The sequence below is a fragment of the Hyperolius riggenbachi genome, chromosome 12 (genome assembly GCF_040937935.1).
Source record: "Hyperolius riggenbachi isolate aHypRig1 chromosome 12, aHypRig1.pri, whole genome shotgun sequence".
NCBI classification, from domain to species: Eukaryota; Metazoa; Chordata; class Amphibia; order Anura; family Hyperoliidae; genus Hyperolius; species Hyperolius riggenbachi.
In genome coordinates, this window is record NC_090657.1 from 218,853,983 (window position 1) to 218,879,086 (window position 25,104).

General features: G+C 47.7%; 1 protein-coding gene and 1 pseudogene across 2 annotated transcripts in view; both read left to right on the forward strand.

Moving 5' to 3' along the window:
* Positions 1-1,413: 1,413 nt before the first annotated feature.
* The window catches only part of LOC137542111 (uncharacterized), a 116,415-nt gene continuing 92,724 nt past the window's right edge, over positions 1,414-25,104 (forward strand). For both annotated transcript variants that reach the window (XM_068263786.1, XM_068263787.1), the window contains exon 1: positions 1,414-1,579. The gene's annotated coding sequence lies outside the window, so the exon portion shown is untranslated. The remainder of the gene's footprint in view (positions 1,580-25,104) is intronic.
* On the forward strand, positions 22,323-23,837 carry LOC137541055 (uncharacterized; annotated as a pseudogene).

The window sequence follows — 25,104 nt, forward strand, 5'->3', positions numbered from 1 at the left end:
ACTGGAGTTCCTCTTTAAAGGGGTTCTTTCGCGGAAAAAAGTAGGCAGTTAAAAAATGTGACAGATGACAGGTTTTGGGCCAGTCCATCTTTTTAACCACTTGAGGACCCACCCTTTACCCCCCCTTAAGGACCAGCGCTGTTTAAAGGGATCTGTGCTGGGTGGGCTCTACAGCCCCCAGCACAGATCAGAGGGCACGCAGAACGATCAGATCGCCCCCCTTTTTTCCCCCCTATGGGGATGATGTGCAGGGGGGGTCTGATCGCTCCTGCGTGCAGGCTAGTTGCGGGGGGGGGGCACCTCAAAGCCCCCCTCCGCGGCGACATTCACCCCCCTCCCTCTCCTACCTCTCCCCCCGGTGATCCGGGCTGCACAGGACGCTATCCGTCCCGTCACATGGAGGCGATCCCCGGCCGCTGATTGCCGATCTGCCTTACGGCGCTGCTGCGCAGCAGCGCCGTACAATGTAAACAAAGCGGATTATTTCCGCTTGTGTTTACATTTAGCCTGCGAGCCGCCATCGGCGGCCCGCAGGCTATTCACGGAGCCCCCCCGCCGTGATTTGACAGGAAGCAGCCGCTCGCGCGAGCGGCTGCTTCCTAATTAATCAGCCTGCAGCTGGCAGTACTGCGTCGCTGGTCCTGCAGCTGCCACTTTGCCGACGCACGGTATAAGCGTGCGGTCGGCAAGTGGTTAAGGGGGATTCTCAGGGCTTTCTTTGTTTTCAACAGCATTTCCTGAACAGCAGTTTAACTGCCAAAATAGCAAGATACCAGCTGGCCTCCCTAATCACTTGCACACTATTATGTCAGTTAGATTTTGCAACTGTTGTTCAGGAAATGCTGTTGAAAACAAAGAAAGCCCTGAGAATCCCCCTTAAAAAGATGGACTGGCCCAAAACCTGTCATCTGTCACTTTTTTTAACTGCCTACTTTTTTTCGCGAAAGAACCCCTTTAAGTGTCCCGCTTTCTCATGTCAAAAAGTTGGGAGGTATCAGCACACCTCCTAACAAGCGTTGCCCTGCTTCCTGGTAACAAGAGCAGCCTAGGTCACACCTTATAAGGACTGCTGCTGCTAGTTTCCCCCAGTTCCACCTCACTGCTGACAGACAATCCTATTGCCACCTCAGAACCCCATATTCTAATTCCACATCTCGCTACCTCACGATACGCGCAGCTGCAAGCCGAGCCACTTCAGGGCAGGCACTCGTAGTCGCTAAACTCGCTATAATTTAAAAACGAAACTCACACAGCCAGGAGATTGAGAACACGTGACCGAGCTGCCCAATGAGAGAGCTGCGCAGGGAGGGCGGCTGTCACCGGGAAATGCCAGTGAATACGCAGATTGCGATTCCCCTTGTCATTCAATTCTATAGCGTAGCGCGGGTCACGTGACCAGTGCTGATGGCGCCATCTTGCGGCAGGGACCCGGTAGGTACTAGGTAGTGGCGAAGGCGGAAATGTGGCGCCAGCTCGGGGAAAGTCTGCTAATGGAGTTTTTGTAGTCCGGACTCCGGAGCCTCTGATGGGAGTATCTGCTGCGGATACCAGAGGGTCCCTCTCCTGCCCTGGCCAGCAGGTAACTGTCATTAGTGTCTGTCATTTGTGTGATGAGGAGAAGGGTGGTTACCCCAGGCCAGGGGCGTAGCAATAGGGGGTGCAGAGGTAGCGACCGCATCGGGGCCCTTGGGCCAGAGGGGCCCCTAAGGGCCCTCCCTTAACTACAGAATTAGCTCTCTATTGGTCATATGCTCATAATAATGACTTCTGTAGATACTTTGAATAGTGGTAATCATTAACAAACTGTTCCCCATCCCCTTCTTGCACCTCTGACACTGTAGTTGCCATTGGCAGATTTTGGTGCGCCGTATAAATTGTTATGTATAGAGTGCTTGGGGGGCCCCATTGTAAAACTTGCATCGGGGCCCACAGCTCCTTAGCTACGCCACTGCCCCAGGCGTGTCATGTGACTATATATATATATATATATATATATATATATATATATATATATTCTATATATTTGAGATAATATGGCTCCAGTTAACTCCAATTCCACGTAAAGGAGTTTTAATTCAAGTAACGTTTTTTTTTTAGTTTTCTCATAGGTGATAATTTTCCACTTCTTTTTAAAGCGGCATTGTCACCATAAAAATCAAATTTCAACAGCAACTGGGTTGAGTGTATTAAAGGGGTTCTCTTGCACTTAAAAAAAACAAAAACTGCCACTTAACTGGGGCTTCTATTGGCCCCCTGCAGCTGTCATGTCCCACGCCGTCCTCCTCCGATCACTCGTTCCCTGGCACCGGTGTAATTAGTCGTCTAACTAGACGCATAGAAGTGCGGCTGTGAGCACACGCAGCCAAGTCTGCGCAGCCACACTTCTATTCATCTAGTTAGCCAAATAATTACACGGGTGCTGGCGGCGGGGAACGGAGGATCGGAGGAGGACGGCGCAGGACTTTCTAGCTGCAGGGGGCCAATAGAAGCCCCAGGTAAGTAGCAGTTTTTTTTTTTTTTTTTAAGTGCAAGAGAACCCCTTTAAAGGGATACTGTAGGGGGTCAGGGGAAAATGAGCTGAACTTACCCGGGGCTTCTAATGGTCCCCTGCAGACATCCTGTGCCCGCGCAGCCACTCACCAATGCTCCGGCCCCGCCTCCGGTTCACTTCTGGAATTTCAGACTTTAAAGTCAGAAAACCACTGCGCCTGCACGCCCGTGTCCTCGCTCACGCTGATGTCACCGGGAGTTTACTGCGCAGACACAGACCATACTGGGCCTGCGCTGTGCGCTCTTGATGACATCAGCGGGATCAAGGACACGGCAACGCAGGCGCAGTGGTTTTCAGACTTTAAAGTCTGAAATTCCAGAAGTGAACCGGAGGCGGGGCCGGAGCATCGGTGAGTGGCTGCGCCAACACAGGATGTCTGCGGGGGACCGTTAGAAGCCCCGGGTAAGTTAAACTCATTTTCCCCTGACCCCCCTACAGTATCCCTTTAAGTGATAAAGATGCTAATCCTGCATTCAAAACTTTTTCTGCATGGAGTTATCACATACCTTAGTAGCACAGCCCTTTAGTAGCCGTTGCCATTCAGTTGCATGCTGGTTTTTTTTGTATCTATAATATATTCCGCCTCTTCTTTATGTCGCTGCCTAGCTAAAACATGATCCTCTGCTCACTTGAGTTTACAAGCAAGGCTGAGTGACTCAGTGATTGGAAGAGAAAATAAAAAACAAGTTAAGGGAAGAAAGGACATCAGTATCTAGCCTTGAACTGTGGGCAAAAGACATGCCCCCACCAGGAACAGAATTATCTTCATTTACTATATAAAATTCACTGAAATCAAAAAGTGGACAGTACAATACATGTGTTATGTAAGTATCTGTCTTTGCGTTCCTGTCCGCAATAGCGTTCTGTGCTGGCCGCTATTGCAGAACAGGAATGCAAAGAATACGCACGGCCATCGACTCCGATTCTAAGCCAAGGCGGGGGAACGGAGGATAGTTGACGGGCACAGGGGGCTGGTGGAAGCCCCAGGTAAGTGAAACTCTTTCTTTATTTGTCTTCATGTACAAGTAACTTTTAAGCACTCTGCAACTGAAAAAGTACAAGAAAGTAGGCTGCGCAGTAGCCCAGACTAACGTGGCTGAGCCAATTACCGGGGCTGATCGCGGATGAACGGCAGAACGTGGGAGGATGGCGAGGGACGCGCACGTGCTTGCGGAGCAGGAGAAAGCCCTGGGTGAGTATAAAATCTTTAGGATCCCTCAGCTCAGGTTTCCTTTAAAGAAAACCTGTAACAAAAAAAAAAAACCTTCCCGGGGGGTACTCACCTTGGGTGGGGGAGGCCTCCGGATCCTATTGAGGCTTCCGCTGTCCTCCTGTGTCCCACGGTGGCGGTGATGAAGCTCCCCAAACAGCGGGGATGTAAATATTTACCTTCCCGGCTCCGGCACAGTATTGGCTCTCTGCTCGGAGATGGCCGGAAATAGCCGATCGCTGTCGGCCCGCTCTACTGCGCAGGCGTAAGTCTCCTGCGCAGTACAGCGGACCCAACAGAGATCGGCTATTTTCACCTATCTCTGTGCTGAGAGCCGCAACAGCGCCCCCGCTGGAGCCAGGGAAGGTAAACAAATCAGTGCTTGTCAGGCTTGTCGAGGGAGGATTGCCGGACACTTTGGGGGAGCCAGCGCTGGATTGCCTGCAGCTACAGGGGAGGGGGAAGCCTCATTGGGTCCCTGAGGCTTCCCCCTCCCGAGCTGAGAAACCCTCCCCCCCCGGGGGAACTTATCTTTGTTACAGGGTCTAACCAGTAATGCGTAAAAATGTATGTGTTAATGTTCCTGCACTGGCGGGAATGCATAAAAATGTACGCAACGCGGCCCGCCGACCTCGGAGGTCGGCAAGCTGCCAGCGGGGGACTGGAGCAGCAGTGAGTGACTACGACAGCACAGGATGGCTGCATGGGGCTGGTAGAAGCCCCAGGTAAGTGAAACTCATTTTTTTATTTTGCTTGAACCTTCCCTTTAAGTGGTTAAAGTAAATTGGAAGCAAAAATAAAAACACATAACGACAGTCACATAGATCAGTATCAGCGCCTCAAAGAGAGGCGCTCAAAACTTTGGCTATCAATCATTTTACTAATACATTATACAGTGGAATGCGAAAGTTTGGGCAACGTTGTTAATCGTCATGATTTTCCTGTATAAACCGTTGGTTGTTACGATAAAAAAATGTCAGTTAAATATAACATATAGGAGACACACACAGTGATATTTGAGAACTGAAATGAAGTTTATTGGATTTACAGAAAGTGTGCAATAATTGTTTAAACAAAATTAGGCAGGTGCATACATTTGGGCACTACAAAAAAGAAATGAAATCAATATTTAGTAGATCCTCCTTTTGCAGAAATTACATCCTCTAAACGCTTCCTGTAGGTTCCAATGAGAGTCTGGATTCTGGTTGAAGGTATTTTGGACCATTCCTCTTTAAAAAACATCTCTAGTTCATTCAGGTTTTATGGCTTCCGAGCATGGACAGCTCTCTTTAACTCACACCACAGATTTTCAATTATATTCAGGTCTGGGGACTGAGATGGCCATTCCAGAATGTTGTACTTGTTCCTCTGCATGAATGCCTTAGTGGATTTTGAGCAGTGTTTAGGGTCGTTGTCTTGTTAAAAGATCCAGCCCCGGCGCAGCTTCAGCTTTGTCACTGATTCCTGGACATTGGTCTCCAGAATCTGCTGATACTGAGTGGAATCCATGCGTTCCTCAGCTTTGGCAAGATTCCCAGTCCCTGCACTGGCCACACAGCCCCACAGCATGATGGAACCACCACCATATTTTACTGTAGGTAGCAGGTGTTTTTCTTGGAATGCTGTGTTTTTCCTCCATGCATAACGCCCCTTGTTATGCCCAAATAACTCAATTTAGTTTCATCAGTCCACAGCACATTACAAAATTAAGCTGTCTTATCCAAATGTGGTTTAGCATGCCACAAGCAGCTCTGTTTGTGTGTGAGTGGAGAACTGGCTTCCTCTGCATCACTCTCGCATACAGCATCTCCTTGTTTAAAGGAGAACTGTAGTGAGAGGTATATGGAGGCTGCCATATTTATTTCCTTTTAAGCAATACCAGTTGCCTGGCAGCCCTGATGGTCTATTTGCCTAAAGAAGTGTCTGAATCACACCAGAAACAAGCATGCAGCTAATCTTGTCATATCTGTCTAAATTTGTCAGAAACACCTGATCTGCTGCATGCTTGTTCAGGGCCTATGGCTGAAAGTATTAGAGGCAGAGGATTAGCTGAATAGCCAGGCAACTGGTATTGCTTAAAAGGAAATAAATATGGCAGCCTCCATATACCTCTCACTACAGTTCTCCTTTAAAGTGTGCAGAATGGTTGAACGATGCACAGTGACTCCATCTGCAGCAAGATGATGTTGTAGGCCTTTGGTGCTGGTCTGTGGGTTGACTCTGACTGTTCTTACCATTCATCGCTTTTGTCTATCTGAGATTTTTCTTGTTCTGCCACTTCAAGCCTTAACTTGAACTGAGCCTGTGGTCTTCCATTTCTTCAATATGTGCATAGCTGTGGAAACAGACAGCTGAAATGTCTGAGACAGCTTTCTCTATCCTTCCCCTAAACCATGATGGGGAACAATCTTTGTCTTCAGGTCATTTGAGAGTTGTTTTGAGACCCCCATGTTGCTACTCTTCAGAGGAAATGAAAAGAGGAGGGAAATTTACAATTTCCCCCCTAACCACTTAAAGGGAACCAGAGACGAGGGTTAGCTTAAAAATGGTAAAAGATGTCACACATACCTGGGGCTTCCTCTAGCTCCATAAGCCTGGATCGCTCCCACGCCGCCATCCTCTGCTGTCTGTATCGCCGGGTCCCGTCACTTGTAAGCATGCGCAGGGGCTCCCTCCGGATTTGTGCGCCTACGTAGTACGGAGGTAGTGCACTGCGCTTGCGTCGACTGCCCGAAGGGACCCGATACCGACAGACAGAGGCAGCGGAGGACGGCGTCGTGGGAGCGATCCAGGCTTATGGAGCTGGAGGAAGCCTTACGTATGTATAAATCTATTTGTTTTTCAGCTCTGGTTCTCTTTAAAGAGACTCCGTAACAAAAATTGCATCCTGTTTTTTATCATCCTACAAGTTCCAAAAGCTATTCTAATGTGTTCTGGCTAACTGCAGCACTTTCTACTATGACAGTCTCTGTAATAAATCAATGTATCTTTCCCCTGTCAGACTTGTCGGCCTGTGTCTGGAAGGCTGCCAAGTTCTTCAGTGTTGTGGTTCTGCTATGAACTCACCCTTCCTGGCCCCTCTATGCATACTGCCTGTGTGTTATTTAGATAAGAGAGAAAAGAGAAGCTGCTCTAATCAGCTGGATAAATCGTCCTCTGAGCTGGCTGGGCTTTCACATACTGAGGAATTACAAACAAGGGCAAAGCTGTTTGCAGGAAGAAAAGAGCAGCCTGAAACTTCAGTGCATGGGGGAAAGAAACACACAAATGATCTCTTGAGATTCAAAAGGAATGCTGTATACAGCCTGCTTATGTATGGATGTATTTTCTATGTGTGGACATACTGTACATCAACCTACTTCCTGTTTTGGTGGCCATTTTGTTTGTTTACAAACAAACTTTTAAAAACTGTTTTTAACCACTTTTAATGCGGTGGGGAGCGGCGAAATTGTGACAGAGGGTAATAGGAGATGTCCCCTAACGCACTGGTATGTTTACTTTTGAGCGATTTTAACAATACAGATTGTCTTTAAGGACTGTAGTCTTAACCACTTTACCCCTGCTCGTACGAATTTCTCCGTCCCTTTTTCAATCCTTTAACCCCCAGGGACGGAGAAATCCGTACTTTCCGCGCTCCGGCCGCTGCACGCGCTCCCGCTCGCTCTAGCGCGCACTCCCGCGGGTAAACACGCCGCTCGCCTGGAGATCAATGAACGGGAAAATCCATTCCCGTTCGTTGATCTAAGCCCCGCAATGATCCGCTGCTTTTCCGCTAAGCAGCGCGATCATTGTGAAAAAAAAAAACAACTTACCCAGCCTCCTAGTACTTCCTCCAAGCGTCCGGAAGTATTAAACAAAAAGTTACTGTTGCCATCTTGTGGCCAAATAGGAAAACTACACCCTAAACATTTTTCACATACAAATTAATTACTTAAAGAGAGTCTGAAGCGAGAATAAATCTCGCTTCAGACCTTAGTTAGCAGGGGCATGTGTGCCCCTGCTAAAACGCCGCTATCCCGCGGCTTAACGGGGGTCCCTTCACCCCCAAATCCCCTCGGTGCAGCGGGGGAGCGCTTCCTGTTTGGGGCAGGGCTAACCGCCGCAGCCTTGCCCCACGCGCGTCTGTCAGACGCGTATCTCCGCCTCTCCCCCGCCCCTCTCAGTCTTCCTTCACTGAGAGGGGCGGGGGGGAGGCGGCGATGTGCGGCTGATAGACGCGACTGGAGGCAGGGCTGCAGCCGTTAGCCCTGCCTCCAGGAAGAAGAAGATTTACGACCAACTTGCGACCAAGTCTTGCGGGGGTGGGTTTGGGGGTGAAGGGACTCCCGTTTAGCCGCGGGATAGCGGCATTTTAGCAGGGGCACAAATGCCCCTGCTAACTATGAGCTCTGAAGCGAGATTTATTCTCGCTTCAGAGTCTCTTTAAACACAAAAAATGAACTCATTACCTCCCACACTCCCCATTTTTTTTTTTTTTTTTAATTACATTTTTTTTTAAATTTACAATTAAAAAAAATACATAGTTACCTTAGGGACTGAACTTTTTAAATATTTATGTCAGGAGGGTACAACACTGTTACTTTATAAACTATGGGCTTGTAATTAGGGATGGACGCAAAACTGAAAAAAATGCACCTTTATTTTCAAATAAAATATTGGCGCCAAACATTGTGATAGGGACATAATTTAAACAGTTTTATAACTGGGACAAAAGGGCAAATACATTTCATGGATTTTAATTACAGTAGCATGCATTATTTAAAAACTATAATGGCCGAAAACTGAAAAATAATTAATTTTTTCCCACATTTTTCCTATTTTCCCATTAAAACACATTTAGAATAAAATAATTCTTGGCATAATGTCCCACCTAAAGAAAGCCTAATTGGTGGCGGGAAAAACAAGATATAGTTCATTTCATTGTGATAAGTAATGATAAAGTTATAGACGAATGAATGGATGGAGCGCTGAAAGGTGAAAATTGATCTGGTGCTCAGGGGGTAAAACCCCTCAGTGGTGAAGTAGTTAAAACCCCTTAAAGAGACTCTGAAGCGAGAATAATTCTCGCTTCAGAGCTCATAGTTAGCAGGGGCATTTGTGCTCCTGCTAAAACGCCACTATCCTGCGGCTAAACGGGGGTCCCTTCACCCCCAAACCCACCCCCACAATGCTTGGTCGTGAGTGGAGGCAGGGCTGCAGCCGTTAGCCCTGCCTCCAGTCGCGTCTATCAGCGGCGCATCGCCGCCTCTCCCCCGCCCCTCTCAGTGAAGGAAGACAGAGGGGCGGGGGAGAGGCGGAGATACGCGCTGACAGACGCGCGTGGGGCAGGGCTGCGGCGGTTAGCCCTGCCCCAAACAGGAAGCGCTCCCCGGGTGCACCGAGGGGATTTGGGGGTGAAGGGACCCCCATTAAGCCGCGGGATAGCGGCGGTTTAGCAGGGGCACACATGCCCCTGCTATGTATGAGGTCTGAAGCGAGATTTATTCTCACTTCAGACTCTCTTTAAGGACCAGCCACTTTTTTTCCATTCAGACCTCTGCAGCTTTAACGGTTTATTGCTCGGTCATACAACCAACCACCTAAATGAATTTTACCTCCTTTTCTTGTCACTAATACAGCTTTCTTTTGGTGCTATTTGATTGCTGCTGTGAGTTTTAGTTTTTATTATATTCATCAAAAAAAAGACATGAATCTTGTCAAAAAAATGATTTGTTTAACTTTCTGGGCTGACATTTTTCAAATAAAGTACAATTTCTATATACATTTTTGTCCAAATTTATTGTGCTACATGTCTTTGATCAATAAATAGACACTTATTGGATTTTTTTTTTTGTTTGGGTAAAAGTTATAGCGTTTACAAACTGGTGCAAAAAGTGAATTTCCCCAGTTTGAAGCATCTCTGACGTTTCTGAGCACCTGTCTCGTTTCATGGGGTGCTAGAATTCCAGGATAGTATAAATACCCCCCAAATGACCCCATTTTGGATAGAAGACATCCCAAAGTATTTACTGAGAGACATGGTGAGTTCATAGATTTTATTTTTTCGCACAAGTTAGCGGTAAATTACACTTTGTGACAAAAAATAAAATTAAATCTGCCACAGACTCACCATGCCCCTCTGAAAACTTTGGGGTGTCTACTTTCCAAAATGGGGTCATTTGTGGGGTGTTTACTGTCCTGGCAGTTTGGGGGGCGCTAAATTGTAAGCACCCCTGTAAAGCCTAAAGGTGCTCATAGGACTTTGGGCCCCTTAGCGCACCTAGGCTGCAAAAAAGTGTCACATGTAGTATTGCCGTACTCAGAAGTAGTATAATGTGCTTTGGGGTGTATTTTTACACATACCCATGCTGGGTGGGAGAAATATCTCTGTAAATGAGAATTTTTAAATTTTTCTTTTACACACAATTGTCCATTTACAGAGATATTTCTCCCACCCAGCATGGGTATGTGTAAAAATACACCCCAAAACACATTAAACTACTTCTCCTGAGTACGGCGATACCACATGTGACACTTTTTTTGCAGCCTATGTTCGCTAATGGGCCCAAAGTCCTATGAGTACCTTTAGGATTTCACAGGTCATTTTGAGGCATCTGAATTTCCAGACTACTCACGGTTTAGGGCCCCTAAAATGCCAGGGCAGTATAGGAACCCCACAAGTGACCCCATTTTTGGGTATTCCGTTAGGAGTTTGGTGAGTTCATAGAAGATTATGGGCTTAAGTCACAAAGCGGAGCTAACTATTAGCACGCCTGTGAAAACCCCCTTAGCACGTCTAAACCAGCTTTTCGCGCACAAAACTTTATGCGCACAAAACTTTACGCGCACACTGCACAGAGCGCTCCGCGCGAAGTGCCCATTAAAGCCTATGGGACTTAGCGCGCGCATAGGACTTTGCGCGCGTAAAACTTTGCGCGTGATCTGATTGAGAAATCTGGTGCTAACCTACTTAGCACCCTGGTTAGCGCGCCTAAAGACTTTAGATGTGCTAAGTAGGTTAGCACCGCTTTGTGAATCAAGCCCTTTGTCACAAGTTAGCAGAAATTGATTTTTATTGATTTTTTTTTTTTTTTCACAAAGTGTCATTTTCCACTAACTTGTGACAAAAATAAAATCTATGAACTCATCATACACCTAACGGAATACCTTGGGGTGTCTTCTTTCTAAAACGGGGACACTTGTGGGGTTCCTATACTGCACTGGCATTTTAGGGGCTCTAAACCCCATGAGGAGTAGTTTAGAAACCAAATGCCTCAAAATGACCTGTAAAATCCTACAGGTACTCATTGGACTTTGGACCCCTTAGCGCACTTAGGCTGCAAAAAAAGTGCCACACATGTGGTATCGCCGTACTCAGGAGAAGTAGTTTAATGTGTTTTGGGGTGTATTTTTACACATACCCATGCTGGGTGGGAGAAATATCTCTGTATGACAATCTTTTGCTTTTTTTTACACACAATTGTCCATTTACAGAGATATTTCTCCCACCCAGCATGGGTATGTGTAAAAATACACCCCAAAACACATTATACTACTTCTCCTGAGTATGGCGATACCACATGTGTGACACTTTTTTGCAGCCTAGGTGCGCTAAGGGGCCCAACGTCCTATTCACAGGTCATTTTGAGGCATTTGTTTTCTAGACTACTCCTCACGGTTTAGGGCCCCTAAAATGCCAGGACAGTTTAGGAACCCCACAAGTGACCCCATTTTAAGAAAGACAACACCCCAAGGTATTTTGTTAGAAGTATGGCGAGTTCATAGATTTTATTTTTTGTCACAAATTAGTGGAAATTGATTTTTTTTTTCCACAAAGTGCCATTTTCCACTAACTTGTGACAAAAATAAAATCTTCTATGAACTCATCATACACCTAACGGAATACCTTGGGGTGTCTTCTTCTTTCTGAAATGGGGTCACTTGTGGGTTTCCTATACTGCCCTGGCATTTTTGGGGCCCAAAACCGTGAGTAGTAGTCAGGAAACCAAATGCCACAAAATGACTGTTCAGGGGGTATAAGCATCTGCAAATTTTGATGACAGGTGGTCTATGAGGGGCAACATTTTGTGGAACCGGTTATAAGCAGGGCGGCCTCTTAGATGACAGGTTATATTGGCACTGAAGTGCAGGACAGCGCTGTGGAGTCAGAGCAATTTTGGGTGCCTGGAGTCGGAGTCGGGAAAAAATGCACCGACTCCTATTGCAATTAAAATAGAAGATATGATAAAATGTTCTATTTCTCAGATAATAGTCATTAAAAATAATGTGTGTGTGTGTGTGTGTGTGTGTGTGTGTGTGTGTGTGTGTGTGTGTGTATATATGCAGCCGGGGACATGCAGCCGGAGAGTCGTTCGTCGCAGCAGAGCGGGGAGGCTGCAGACATTGCTTCTGCCAGCACCCGCTCTGCAGGAACGGCAGGATTCCCCTGCCGCGACGAACGACTCTCGGGACACGCGTGTCCCCGCCGGCTGCTACTTATTGTATGGAAGGCGGGGATCGGGGAGAGGAGAGAGGCAGTGCGAAAGCCGGCGGCTTCATCTATTACATTGACGCCGGCTAGATTTCATTAAATTAAGCAAGTTGTCATCAATTTGGCCGCAGCGAGACGGCGTAAACATAACATTTCTAACATTGGCCGCTGCGCTGCGGCCACTTTGCACATTGGCCGGCCAGAACTAGAAGTGGCCACACTTTGGGTTCTGGCCGTAACATATATACGAAGTAACATCTATGCTGTAAGAATAAAGCCTGATGTGTAGCTGTGTCACTAATAGAGATGGTCAATGAGATGGAAATAATTCTGCATTGATGCTGGTTTATGCAAATGTATGCACTCCCTTTGCTCATGAAATCAAATAATTTGATATGTTGTTAAAATTTGGTTTGGTGACTATGAATTAAAGGGTACCTGAGGCGAATTAAAAGAAAAGCTTTATACATACCTGGGGCTTCTTCCAGCCCCCTTCAGGCCATTCGGTCCCTCGCTGTCCTCCTCCGCCACCTGGATCTTCTGCTATGAGTCCAGGTAATTCAGCCAGTCAGAGCAGTTTGGCTACGTGCCGCTTCCACAGCCAGGAGCATTCTGCACCTACGCAATAGTGCTGCGCAGGTGTAGTACGCCTCCGGCGGCGGAGTGTGTGCATGTGCACTACACCAGACTGGCTCAAGTACCTGGACTCATAGCAGAAGATCCAGGTGGTGGAGGAGGACAGCGAGGGACTGATTAGCCTGAAGGGGGCTGGAGGAAACCCCAGGTATGTATAAAACTTTAATTTCATCTGTCTCAGGTTCACTTTGTTACACAGTAGTACTATACTCTACATATGCTCTCCCCACAGAGCTGCAGGGAATCCACTGAAAATGATGTACACATTGTACACAGAGAGGTGTTGTCTATCACCCATAAACCTGGTTCAGATTGTGCATGAAGAATGTGTAATAGAGGAAGAATCTCCTCATTCCCCTGCAGAGTAGCTGCACATCATTCTTACATGTACCCACAGTTACATTGCCTAGGGCCTGATAGATGTTCTTTGTTCCGGTCTGTACCTTTTGCAAGTACTCTTACCAAGGACTAGTTTTAGTCTAAAGGGAATAAATATGGCAGTCTCCATATCCTTCTCACTTCAGTTGTCTTGTAAAATTCCTAAGCGTTGACAGTTAAGAGACGACTTTCACGTTACATACTGTTAATTAACAAAATTGTAATATGCAAATTAGAGGAGTCGGAGTCGGTGGAATCCTAAACTTCGGAGTCGGTGGATTTTTGGACTGACTCCACAGCCCTGGTGCAGGAAGCGCAGGATGTTTTCAAATCGTGACCTGGACATGGCAGCAGAGAACAGGGTGTCATGATATAGCAGCTAGGATGTTGGGATAATACAGAAGCATATTTTTCTGACTGTATCATATGTGATGTCTGCTACAGCCATTCTGGCTTTGGGGCAAGCTGTGTTTGTTTGTATGGCAGTATGAAGTACTTTGAGCTTTTTGTAGTCAGTTCCTCTGGAAGTTGGATGCTGCTAATTGAATCTCCTGTAGTACATATGCATTTGAGGGGGAACAATAGCAGACGATCTCAGATGTGATTGTCTGTGTCTGGTTACAGGTAATTGCATGCACACGGCTACCTGTAACCAAAATACAATCTTTTGATGTATGGACTAGACCAGGGGTGCCCACACTTTTTCGGCTCGCGAGCTACTTTAAAATTCGCCGAGGCCAGGAGATCTACCAACATTTCAAATACTGAGCTTAGCATTAATAATGCTGGTATATTACTATACAAGTCTTGTATAGTCATATAACAACATTATAAATGCTAAGTTTAGCATGGGACGACCACAAATTGCAATCTCATTGGCAGAGGATTTCCCCACAAAGGCAATCTCATTGGCAGAGGATTTCCCCACACAGGCAATCTCATTGGCAGAGGATTTCCCCACGCAGGCAATCTCATTGGCAGAGGATTTCCCCACGCAGGCAATCTCATTGGCAGAGGATTTCCCCACGCAGGCAATCTCATTGGCAGAGGATTTCCCCACGCAGGCAATCTCATTGGCAGAGGATTTCCCCACGCAGGCAATCTCATTGGCAGAGGATTTCCCCACGCAGGCAATCTCATTGGCAGAGGATTTCCCCACGCAGGCAATCTCATTGGCAGAGGATTTCCCCACGCAGGCAATCTCATTGGCAGAGGATTTCCCCACGCAGGCAATCTCATTGGCAGAGGATTTCCCCACGCAGGCAATCTCATTGGCAGAGGATTTCCCCACGCAGGCAATCTCATTGGCAGAGGATTTCCCCACGCAGGCAATCTCATTGGCAGAGGATTTCCCCACGCAGGCAATCTCATTGGCAGATGATTTCCCCACGCAGGCAATCTCATTGGCAGATGATTTCCCCACACAGGCAATCTCATTGGCAGATTTCCCAACAAGTGCAATCTCATTGGCAGATTTCCCCACAAGTGCAATCTCATTGGCAGATTTCCCCACAAGTGCAATCTCATTGGCAGATTTCCCAACAAGTGCAATCTCATTGGCAGATTTCCCAACAAGTGCAATCTCATTGGCAGATTTCCCCACAAATGCAATCTCATTGGCAGATTTCCCCACAAATACAATCTCATTGGCAGATTTCCCCACAAATACAATCTCATTGGCAGATTTCCCCACAAGTGCAATCTCATTGGCAGATTTCCCCACAAGTGCAATCTCGTTGGCAGATTTCCCCACAAGTGCAATCTCGTTGGCAGATTTCCCCACAAGTGCAATCTCGTTGGCAGATTTCCCCACAAGTGCAATCTCATTGGCAGATTTCCCCACAAGTGCAATCTCATTGGCAGATTTCCCCACAAGTGCAATCTCATTGGCAGATTTCCCCACAAGTGCAATCTCATTGGCAGATTTCCCCACAAGTGCAATCTCATTGGCAGATTTCCCCACAAGTGCAATCTCATTGGCAGATTTCCCCACAAATGTACCCCCACACAGTGACATTAACCCCCCCTCCCCACCCCAGCATATTTGGCAGCAATCCTTCCCTCAACTAGGGGTGCCCACATTAAGCTCAGTTAAACCCCCAGCCCTCCCTCCCCTCCCCCCGCATGGCTTCTATGAATAATAACTAAATCCCCTTCCCCCTGCAGCCCCACAGTAAACTAATTGGCCCCGACCTGCAGCGCGACCCGACCCACCAGCACCATAATTCTATTACCCACCTTGGCAGCAATGTAATTCCTCCGCTCTCCAGTGTCCAGTCCAGTCCTTCCAAAGATGGATGCGGTAGTAGAAGCCCGCGGGACAAGGGGGAGGCATGGCCACAACGCTTGACCATCACAGAGGAGGGAGAGAAGACGCTCACAATTGGCTCCTCTCCCCCTCCAGCCACGCCTCTCCCATCAGCGCTGCTCAATTGGCTCCTCTCCCCCTCCAGCCACGCCTCTCTGTTTAGCCGCGCCTCTCCCATCAGCGCTGCTTCGCTCGGAAGCAGATTTTGACAGCCGCAGCACGACACAGAGAACACGCGCGGCTATATTTAACAAGACGCGGCCAAGAGGCCGCGATCTACCAAATGATCGACCTATTGAGCACCCCTGGACTAGACTATAGTTACTTTGCAAATTGGATTTTATTGAAGTGTTTTGAAATCTCTGAAAGATCCAAAACTTAAGGTGGCCATACACTGGCCCGATTTGCGCCCGTTTCGACAGCAGATTCGATCACTGGGATCGAATCTACTGCCAATCGTTCACGCTACACGCCGAATTTCGATCCATTCCGTCCGATCGCGCCGTGCGGAAAATAACCGTCGATCGCCCGCGGGTAAAGAGCGCATCGCTAGCGGCGTTCGAGTGCCCGACGACCGACACAATAGAGCCGCATACATTACCTGCTCCGCCGGCGCGACTCCCGGGTCTCCGCTCTTCTCCGTCTCCGCTCTGGTCTGGTCTCCGGCATGCTTCCCTTCTTCCTGTCCCGGCAGGAAGTTTAAACAGTAGAGGGCGCTCTACTGTTTAAACTTCCCCCAGACAGGAAGAAGGGAAGCATGCCGGAGACCAGAGCAGACCAGAGCGGAGACGGAGAAGAAGAGTGGTGACCGGGGGCAGTCGCACCAGCGGAGCAGGTAATGTATGCGGGCGGGGGGAGCGGCGGCAGCACCACCACAACAGATTGTGATCTGTTTCAGGCTGAAATTGGTTCACAATCTGTTTGCAGTAAAGGTAGCCATACGATCCCTCTCTGATCAGATTCGATCAGATAGGGATCTGTCTGTTGGTCGAATCTGATGGCAAATCGACCAGTGTATGGCCACCTTAACACAGAATTGCTTTGAAGTCTGCAAAGTGTGACAGGAAAAGCTTTGAAGTTTGCCTGTCACAGTCTGGGAAATTGCATTAGATTGTGGGATGAAACATCCTTTGCCCGGGGCAACACTTGGGACTATAAAACAGCAGTTAGGACAGTCACAACTTGTAGTCTTTGGAGATAGCACAACGCTAGGACTAACCTGGTTCCTGACCAGAAGTTGCGTCCTCCCACAACGTTCAGATCGATATGCTGGTAACGTTATCCCATTTTTATTTTTATGCAAATATCCTTGTGTGTATCGTAACTTTTATTTTGTAACTGTTTACATTGTTTTTTGTACATCTTTTGTATATTGTAACATCTGAAACTGTGGCGGCTGCGGATATGCAGACTATACCCGCAGCCGCCTTTGTTCCCTGTTCACAGGCCTTATCCGTCCCGGCGGCATCCAGCACGCCGGGAACGGCATTGACTCTTGCTCATAGGGTCTCTGTATCGTGCGGGCGCGCGCGGAGACAGGACCTTTATGCTGGAAGAAGGCGCTGTGACAATCCAGCCCCGCGATCCCGTCGAGATCTGCTCCCGTTAGCGTACGCAGGAAGTACGGGCGCAGACGGACGAGACCGGTTGCTGGATCGCCAGAGGGAAGAAAGCAAAGGAAAAGGCGACAGAGCGTGCCAATCCCGTCTAATCTGCTCCCGTTAGCATACGCAGGAAGTACGGTGAACAGACTGACAGAGATTGGTCGCGCAGCTGCCGACAATATGTAATGGGACAAACATCCACCAATCCCGTATTACTAGGCCACTGTTGCCATGCAGGTCTCATGCACTAGAGACTTCTGGAGGCAAATTCACTGTGTGCGTAGTAAACGGTTAAAGAGAATCTGTATTGTTAAAATACACACCAATTTCACCACTCCCCGCCGCATTAAAAGTAGTCAAAAACAGTTTTAAAAAGTTTGTTTATAAACAAGCAAAATGGCCACCAAAACAGGAAGTAGGTTGATGTACAGCATGTCCACACATAGAAAATACATCCATACACAAGCAGGCTGTATACAGCCTTACTTCTGAATCTCAAGAGATCACTTGTGTGTGTTTACCTTCTGTCCCCAGCTTCTCTCATGCACTGAACATTACAGGCTTCCTGCAGACAGCTCTGCCTATGTCGTTAATTCCTTAGTATGTGACAGACCAGCTCCTTTCACAGCCTCCAGAGGAGGATTTTTATCCAGCTCTCTTCTATCACTGATAAGATAGCAGAGAAGCTGCTGGCTTATGTAAATAAAACACACACTGGAGTGTGCATAGAGGAACAGTTCAACACTGAAGAACTTGGCAGCCTTCCAGACACAGGCCGACAAGTCTGACAGGGGAAAGATACATTGATTTATTACAGAGATGGTTATAGTAGAAAGAGCTGCAGTGAGCCAGAACAGATTAGAATAGGATTAGGAACTTGTAGGATGGTAGAAAAAACGTTGTAATTTTTGTTACAGAGTCACTTTAAGATCGGTTGGAGATGCCCATACATGTACAATTCTGATTGTATATACAATCGGTAAACTAAAATATCGATTTCGCGCTGGAAATCGGGTAAATGCACTGCCACCACTCTTCCAGTTCAGGGAGGAAAGAGACTCCCGCAGTCGCAATACGGTAGCCAGCCCAATCACGTTCAACACGCTCCAGTCACCGTTCGGGGAATAGTCACTTCCGACGGTTTAAAGACTGTGAGCAATGTGACGTTAAAGAAAGGTTACTGGGTCCCTATATGATGCAATCTCGAATTGTGTTTACAATCGAGAAACGAAAGTTATCGATTTTACACAGGAAATCTGGTACTAGCTACTCCCAGAAGGAAGAAACGGTTATTTACAACCTAGCTAGCAAATCAACAATTTATAAGCAAATCGTAAAACAATGCGGTAGTATGACTGACTCTTCAGAGGGCAGATTCGTTATAGCAGCAATCAGATGACCAGAAAAGGCACAAGACTGAACGATAAAAATCGTTAGTTTATTTCTAAACTACATACACACAGCTTATTTTAGAACAGATTGATTTGACAGAGGGAAGAGAGGAAAAGAAACAGAATGTCCGATTATATACAGTTCAAATACCGTTATTGGTAGTCCATGCGGCAATCGCAAGTCTTTGGCGAAAGTCCCAAAATGGCAGTTGCCATGCGGCCAACAGGCCTTTGTTAGAAGTAGTTCTAAGATGGAGGTTTTGGCCCGTGTCCTTGCGGGCTGCCAGGATGTTACTAGGCATCAGATTGAAGGTAAAGGACCCCGAGCTTTCTGGGCTCTCTGGGGTTATAGCCCCCACTCCAGCAAGGAGGGGTTAGGGGGCGTGGATCACACACACCTCTTTGCAGCAGGAGGTCTCTGCCCATCTCATAGAAACAAGAATTTACCTGAATCATGATAGGTGTGCTCATCTGCAAACCGTACAAGTTATGTTAAATCTAATAACATTTTTAGGTTTGTCAGAATTTATCAAGAACATTGATACCAAACTTGGGGGGTTTAGAGTGAACGGTGACCCCCAAATGCATATCTCTGCTTTGGCAGGGCTTACCTTTAATTCTGGAACATCCAATTGTGTGGTTTGTTCCGAATTTCATAATAATTCTAAAGGCCTCTAAGGTTCTAAAGGCCGTTGCCTATTTGGTAAGTCATCTTTATGACAAAAGATGAATTTCATATTTGTGAGGTCACAGCTAGGTTTCCTAACTGTCAGTGGGAAAGCCAGCTGGGAGATGGCTTCTTTCTGATCTCTCAGGACATGGGGCCAGGTGACAAAACCTGCTGAGATCGGTGCCTTCAAGTCTCCAGAAAGAGGCCTTTATTGAATTTTGTCAGGCTTATCTGTGATGGATGAGGTCATAAACACCTCAGGGGGTCCCCTGTGCTGGCAGAGAGTCTTTTCACAGGAGGCTAATTAACTGACCATGAAAAGATTTCTCCAGCCCTTTGGCGACGGGAAAAAAAAAAGTGTATTTAAACCAAAAACTGTCACTCTGGTTGCTTGCAATGAAATTCGCAAGTGCGTTTGGGACTTGAATGGCGTACGCGCGGTTTTCTCGGGAACCGCGTGCGTCACAGGCGCGTCAGCTGACTTGCCGGTCGGCTGATGTCAGGGGTGACTCGCGCCGCTCGGATTGGCTGATTGCTAGGGGACGTGGCGCTGGGCTCTCCTCGGCTTCTTAAAGGGAAGGTCCAAGCAAAAAAAAAATGAGTTTCACTTACCTGGGGCTTCTACCAGCCCCATGCAGCCATCCTGTGCCCTCGTAGTCACTCACTGCTGCTCCAGTCCCCCGCTGGCAGCTTTCTGACCTCGGAGGTCAGGGCCACATTGCATACATTTTTACACATTCCCGCTAGTGCAGGAACAGTAACATATACATTTTTACGCGTTAGTGGTGCAACGTGTACATTTTTGTTCCTGCACTAGCTGGAATGCGTAAAAATGTATGCAATGTGGCCCTGACCTCCGAGGTCAGAAAGCTGCCAGCGGGGGACTGGAGCAGCAGTGAGTGACTACGAGGGCACAGGATGGCTACATGGGGCTGGTAGAAGTCCCAGGTAATTGAAACTCATTTTTTTTTTTTGCTTGGACCTTCCCTTTAAGCCTTCACAGATCATTGGCAACTTGTCTGCTTTTGCGAATACACTCGTGTTAGTGCTCAGACCTAGTGAGGTTCCTGTTGATGATTAGATGTATATGCAGTGTTTGCGATATACATCTATCTATAGTTAGTTATTATTACATTGTATTCTGATAACCTGTGTATGATTCTGGCTACTCTCTGACCTTGCTATTACTAAACGATTCTGTACCTCTGCCTTTCTGACTTAAAGAGACACTGAAGCGGAAAAAAAATTATGATATTATGATTTGTATGTGTAGCACAGCTAAGAAATAAAACATTAAGATCAGATACATCAGTGTAATTGTTTCCAGTACAGGAAGAGTTAAGGAACTCCAGTTGTTATCTCTATGCAAAAAAGCCATTAATCTCTACGACTTTCAAAGTCGTGGAGAGGGTTGTATTCTGACTTTTATTATCTCAACTGTAAGTGAACAGTTTTCTTTTTATCTACCAGAGGAGAGGTCATTAGTTCAGACTGTTCTGAAAGAATCATTTTGAATGCTGAGTGTTGTGTAATCTGCACATATTAGAGAATGATGCAATGTTAGAAAACACACTATATACCTGAAAATAAAAATATGAGAATATTTTCTTTGCTGCTAATCTTCTAGTAATTATTCATAGTACACAACCAATTCATTATATCTTATTTTTTTTTTCGCTTCAGTGTCTCTTTAAGTTGCTGAACCTCTGCCTGATATTTACTACTCTCTCGCCTGCCGATTTTGTACTATCTCTACCTGCCTGTTATCGTACCTTGCCTGTCTGACTACTCTACTCACCAGTGGGCCCTAGCCACTGGTGAGACGCTATAGCTATTAGAACCTACCAGCCAATCAGGTGAGGTTCAGACATACTTGCATAGCTCCAGTGACTGATAGTACCTTGCCAGCTCCACTGGCAAGGTCTAGTTAAACTATTCAGTCATTTGTGCTGTTAGTACCTTACCAGCTCTTCTGGCAAGGTCTAGTTAAACTATTCAGTCATTTGTGCTGTTATTACCTTACCAGCTCCTCTGGTAAGGTTTAGCCAAACTTCTTTAATTCTTTCATTATTAGTACTTTGCCAGCTCCTCTGGTAAAGGTATTATTACTTGTGTTGGTAGACCCTCCAGCTCCTCTGGAGAAGTCTATACTGTTGCACCAAACACCACACCTTACTCTCAGCTAGCTATAATAGTATTATTGGTGATACTGCAGATCACCACATAATCAGGTATAGCGTCTGTATTATTGGTGATTCTGCAGATCACAAATAATCAGACGTCTGAGTTGCAGCACCCAATCGTTACATATATTTTCTGCATTGTTCCACTTTTTTCTGGAATATTAAATAGTTGTTTAATAAGTTTGACTTCTGCTGTACTAAACAAACACTCATAGCCTAGAAGAGACTGACGTGTAACTGTGTACAAGTCCATGCTTGATTGTACGTTTGAGCAACACTACCGTATGAGATTGTAATTGCATTGTGTGTATGGGGCACTTTTGCGCTCGACAGCAGAGTGGCTAACAGTATCGTTTGGAACGATAGTTAGTGGTTTTGCTGCACTACAGTGTAACTTGCATTACAAGTCAGTGCCTGATTGTGCCGTGTAACTGTACTGTGTGTGCGTGGCGTTCCCGTATTCGGCCTAAAGCGCACAGCTGACCCGAATACGAAAACGCGGATTGCGCGCTGAGCATTCGACAGCCGAGTGGACGTTTCCAGCAACAGCTAGTGGTGGCAGTAAGAAGCATTTGAGGGGTCACAGCCTTGTTTTTAGCTTGAATAAGGCTGCTCCCCGCTTGGTCAAACCTGCAGTCGGGAACCGTATACGCAGGCGTGCCGCGGGCCGGTTCCTGACATAATGGCTGGCAGTGGTGGGATCGTTTAGTACATTAGTACGCAGTTTAGCTCGCTATTCTGAGTACTAAAGGCTGGAAGCTTGCTAGAAGCGACTAGCCTACAGAAGTCTACTCAGTGCAGAATCTATATACTTTTTTTTTTTTTTTTCAAGGATACACACTTGGTATTTTGCTTTCCCTCCCCCTTTTTTCTTTTTATTTTGCAACGCGATGGCTCAGAAAGCAACCAGCTATGCAAAACAAATAAATACTACTCAACCTGTGTGAGCACAAAGGCATCGAGACGGTGAGCGGCCAGACTAAGGAGCAGTTAGTTCGTGCCCTCGAGGAGTATGATGAGGCAGAGCAAGCCCGTGCTCCACCGCCAGCAGCTGCAGCTCACAATACATCAGAGGAGGAATCGCTCCCGCCGCAGGATGCGAGTGGAGACGATGTCCTGGACGATCCACCGAACATGGAGATGACATCTTTGGAAGCCGACCTACAGCTACTAGGTTCGGCTGATCCCGAACTGCGCCTAAAGCTGATCCTCGAACATCGGCAGGCCGAGAGGGAACAAGCTGCACAGCGACTCCAGGCCGAGAGGGAACAAGCTGCACAGCGACGCCAGGCCGAGAGGGAAAGTGCTGAACGGCAACACCAGCTGGAGCTGGCTAAACTTCAGCAGCAGAACCGGTCTGCTGGACCCGCAGAACGCGAAGGTGAGCAAGTCCACAGAATCCCCCTGGATAAGTTCCCCGCTATGGACAAGGACTCTGACATAGACACTTTCCTACAGGGGTTTGAAAGGACTTGTCGGCAGTATGGGGTGCCCCATGAGCAGTGGGCAAGATACCTCACACCAGGACTGAGAGGCAAGGCCCTGGAGGCGTTTGTGAGTCTCCCCCAGGAGGAAGAAACAGACTTTGAGGCGATTAAGAAAGCCATCATTGCGCGATACCACCTCACGCCAGAGGTGTATCGCAAACATTTCAGGACAGTGCAGCGAGGTCCTAATGACAGTTACCTGGATCATTCGTGCAACCTGCGCACTGCCTTCCAGCAGTGGGTAAAAGGACTGGCTGTTGAAACCTTTGATGCCCTGCAGGAACTGATAATAAAAGACCAGTTCCTCCACACTTGTCCTGTTGAGGTCCGGCAGTTTGTACGGGACCGAAAGCCGAAGACCATGGACGAGGCCGCGAAAGTCGCTGATTCCTACACGTCCAATCGTGCATCGGATTTTCGGAGGACTACGGCGCCCAGCTGGAAGGGAGAAAAGACTGCGAGACCTTCTCCTCTGAGCACCCAGCGGAGCCAAGAACCGCAGCCTCCTGGAGGTAAAACGGCCACCATTGACACTCGGAAATGTTTTGCCTGTAACAAACCGGGTCACATCAGTGCTACGTGCCCAGAAAAGAAGGAAGCCCCAAACTCTGGCGGGGCCCGAAATGCGTTGTGTGCCACCAGGAATGCAGGTAGCTATGCAGAGAATCTGCAACCTGTCACGGTTGGGGATACAGCTACCACCGGTCTGAGAGATACTGGAGCAGAGGTGACTCTAGTGCACCCCCAGCTTGTGAACCCCGAGGAGTACATTCCTGGCAAAACTATGGCTGTCAAAGGAGTTGGGGGTGTCACCCCCACCATACCCACCGCCTTGGTCCACCTGGATTGGGGGGGCGGCAGCGGAATGAAAGAAGTGGGGGTAACGGATGCCATCCCCATGAACTTTTGTTGGGTACTGACCTGGGACTGTACTCCAACCCCCGTGTAGCCTGCATCCCCAGCAGAAGTTCAGGACTCTAGCAAGGTACTGTTTGATAACTCTGTGCTGGTGGGGCCCCAGGGGCTAAGGACTGTGTACTAGGAGCCAGCCCTAGTGAGTCTCCAGTGCCCAGGCCTGGAGGGGGACACGTTGTTACCATGAACACAGATAATGTTGATGTAATATGTAATGTGTTGCATAATGACGTGTACAGTGAACGCTCCGTCAGCTGCAGTGGTGACCCGCAGTTCTCACTGGGCTGCAGCAGACTAATTGTCCACTGAAGGGGCGGATGTCACTGGGTCGGGCTCTTCCACTTCAGAGCCTGGCTCTGAGGACCCAGAGGCCTCTCAGTTTGCCACCTCCCTGGTGCCTGTGGCCGACAGCGCTGAGTTCTCCGAGGCTGTGCGACTTGATAGCAGCCTGGAAGAGCTCAGGAGTCTGGCGGACAGGGCACCGGGGGAGGGCGACAAAGTGAGGGTGTTCTGGGAGCAAGGCAGACTGTAAAGAGAGGTTATTCCCTCTGAGCCAATATATATTTGTATTGTATTTGTAGCGCACACCCTTGAACAATGATCTTCAACACTTTCTTTATATCTCCGGCATATTGTCCATAGACTTGCAGCACTTGTCAATACCAGCAGCACCTCCACCATAGACACCCACTCGTGATCAGACTCACTGGATGTATTGGCCACTGTTAAGCCGCATCTACACGCGTAGATGCGGCCGCGATGCTCCTTATCAATCGAGCCGCTGATGCGGCTCGATTGATAAGATCCGACAGGACGGATCTCCGCACCGCCGATTCCCTGCTCGATACCCGCGAGGGGACAATGGCAGGGAATCGTGCGGGAGATAAGCGGCGCCGGCGGGGACGAGCGGGGAATCGAATGCGGCGCACGCGCGGCGAGCGGGGACGCGGCGGGCACGCGGAAGAGGCGATCCGGCGGCTAATCGAGCCGCCGGATCGCTACAATGTCCCATGGTGTAGATGGGGCTTTAGACTGGCCAATCATGCACGATTCCAGGAAGCCTAGGCGCCTCAGGATCCTGGTGCAAATGCTGCTCTGTATCTTTATCCCTTTGCAAGACCTTGATAGCTGAACCTCTTCCTATAAAAGGAACTGCAAGTGCAGTGAAGAGGGAGTTATTAGATTTCTTGCACAGATGTAAAGTACCTCCTTGTTAGACCAGCCTTCTGCAAAATGTGATTCCTGGACGATTATGACATCTGCTTTGCTGGCTATGGCTTCTTTCCACAGAACAGGTTTTA